The sequence below is a fragment of the Chaetura pelagica genome, unplaced genomic scaffold (genome assembly GCF_000747805.2).
Source record: "Chaetura pelagica isolate M959 unplaced genomic scaffold, ChaPel_1.0 scaffold405, whole genome shotgun sequence".
Classification (NCBI taxonomy): domain Eukaryota; kingdom Metazoa; phylum Chordata; class Aves; order Apodiformes; family Apodidae; genus Chaetura; species Chaetura pelagica.
Genome location: NW_009953489.1, coordinates 714,287 through 717,152, shown reverse-complemented (window position 1 = coordinate 717,152; position 2,866 = coordinate 714,287).

Genomic DNA, 2,866 nt, shown 5'->3' with positions numbered 1-2,866 from the left:
TGTGTATAATCATCATTATCATAACAATTAGCATTATTCTAATTAATGGGCAGGGCTAATGGCAATGCATCCACATGGAAAATCAATGCTTTCTGCATGTTTGAGCTCTTCCCACAGTTTTTGCGGAGATCTATAGGATTTGAGTCTCTCCTTTGGAAAAACCCCACCCGAGGGGGGGGCTGCCAGTTGTGTTGCCATGTGGCAGCTGAACTTTATCGTATCTTTTCCGTGTGTGCTCTTTGTTTCCATCCACCACCCCCACACTGATGCAAACTCCTCTCTTTGGTTTGTTTCCATAGAAATCCTCAGCTGTAAATCCTTAAGTAACTTTTTCTTATTATTTATAGTGTGCTATTAATGTCCTTTCAAGCGGAGGACTCCAGGAAATGAAATAATAGAAAAGGCACCACTTTGAAATGCATCCAGGCATTTATTGTTAGTAAGTGAAAAAGTAACATGAGCATTTAAAGAAAATATTGGCAGATAAATTAGGTTTAAAAGAAAATATAATTGGATATAATTTCTGCTTCATTCAGTTAGATATTTATTGTTTTATTGACTTATTTTCTTTTATTTATAATAAGAAGCTTAAGCTGAAATTTAATTTTGTTGATATAAATATACATTTTCATAGAAAATTTGGCATTTAAAAATGTTACCTAAGATGTTACTGGCTTTGATAAAAGTATGTAGCTTTTGTAAGGGTTTGTTTTAAATATTTCCAGTCTCAGTAAATATGAAGTAGTGTGTATAATCATCATTATCATAACAATTAGCATTATTCTAATTAATGGGCAGGGCTAATGGCAATGCATCCACATGGAAAATCAATGCTTTCTGCATGTTTGAGCTCTTCCCACAGTTTTTGCGGAGATCTATAGGATTTGAGTCTCTCCTTTGGAAAAACCCCACCCGAGGGGGGGGCTGCCAGGGGGCTGGGCGGGGGTGCGACCCACCATGGCCAGGGACAGCGCCCGAGCCCCCTGCCCACCTCTGCCCACCACCCCAGGGGGCTTTTCTGGCAGTTTCTGCTCTGCACTCAGCGACCTGTGGGCACAGGGTGTCGAGGGGCCTGCGGAGCAGCCCAGAGCTGGGTGCCCCAGTTCTTGGGGTCCACATTTTCCACTGCCAGGTGTCCCCTTCCCCTGCCCTCCAGCATGACCAGGCACTGGGCCAGCATGAAGGACCTTTTCATCATGTGAGCACTGGGTCATTAGGACTGAGAAAGGCCCAACTCTTAACAGGCATGCTGCCAAAATGACCTCCAGATGGTAATGGCTCTTGGATTCAAACCAGTGCTCCAGAGGTGAAAGGCTGTGCACTCCATTACCAACCCCCGAGTCAGTCGGTCCCCCTGAAATATGTCATGCACACTTCAAACCTTTCCGTTTTTATAGGCAGATTTAACTGCTGCACATAACAGCTTATATCAACAGCATGCGGAAAAAATGTCCTACGAAGAACAGGCCTGAAACAGTAAATATTTAACAGGTCCTTTCTGTCCTTTCCTTATACGTATTAAAATAATTAGTTTAACAAAGAGGACTTTGTTCCCCTGTGTTTGAGCCATGACAGTGTCTGGCACAACCGTACAGCTGTAATTCTGTCTCGGGGTTTTGCTGGCATTTATACACGCTGCTTTGAGCTGCACTCCCAGTTTATAGTGTCAGCAGAACATCTTGATTGAATTACAGCCTTGTATTCAGTAAGGAGCCATGTATTACTGTAGATGCAGTTGAGTTGCAGATATCTGTCTTGACTTATTTAGGGAGATAGACCCTTAGGAAGATCAAGAGACCAGATGTGGGATGGGTGCTGCCAGCCCTGGTGCAGTGTGGCAGGGCCCCATGTGCTGGCCTTGTCCCAGTGCTTGGGATGGTGAGGGTCCCTGCCCACACTCCTGGCAGTGTCCACCTCCCTGAACCCTCTGGGAACCAGGGACCAGTGCTGGACCTGGTGGCACTGCCTGGTATCCTATTCTCCCTCTGCCAGTCCCAGCCTCTGAAATCTGCCTGCTCAGGGCAGGCTTTGAAAATACGTGTCCAGCAACAGTTCCTTAGCAGCCTGTTGTCTGCATTTGTTTTGCAGCCTAAAGCTCAGGCCCCCTGCAGCAGCAGTCACCCATGGCAGACACCTGTGGCAGACCCCTGTGGGACCCAAGGCAGGTACAGGGATGGGTCCTGGAGAGGAGACAGCACCTTCAGAGTCCCTGGTGAACCCTCCAGTCTGAGGGATCTGTTCTGAGAAGCAAGAGGAAATCCTGTCCTACCACAATGTCCACATATGCCACAAGAGTCAGAAACAGCCACATCCATCCAGCTCATATCTTAATTAAAACTAAAACTAGACTCTGGAAAACAGGATGGGAGGGCTGAGGCACCAGGGAGGATCCAGGGTGAGCCAGGGAAGCACCAACCCCTGGGGACTGTGTGGTGCCCCAGGCGCAGAGTGGCCGGAGCTCCGTCCAGCACCACGTGTGGTGCCAAGGAGTGCCCAGTGGCCTCTGCGTGGGCTGTGAGGGGCTCTTGATGCTCACCAGGGTGGTGGGTTTCCCCCCATGACTGGCAGATCCCACCGAGACCTGGGGTGCTCCAAGCAGTGACTCCCTAGTGCACCCAGCTGCAGCTGCCATATGTGCCGAGCTGCTCTTGGCCATGGCACTTTTTGGAAGCACTGTGGCTCCTGCCTGACAGGCAGCAGAAGGGCAGTGACAAGGCCATGGGCTTTGCTCTCTTTGCAGGAGGGAAGTGCCTGCCCAAGGGAAGCAGCATGGCTCCCATGCAAGGGAAGTCCCAAGGGCTGTTTGGCTCTGGCAATGCTTCCTCCCTTTGTCTGTGCCCACGTGTGCAGCCCAGGATGCGGCGGC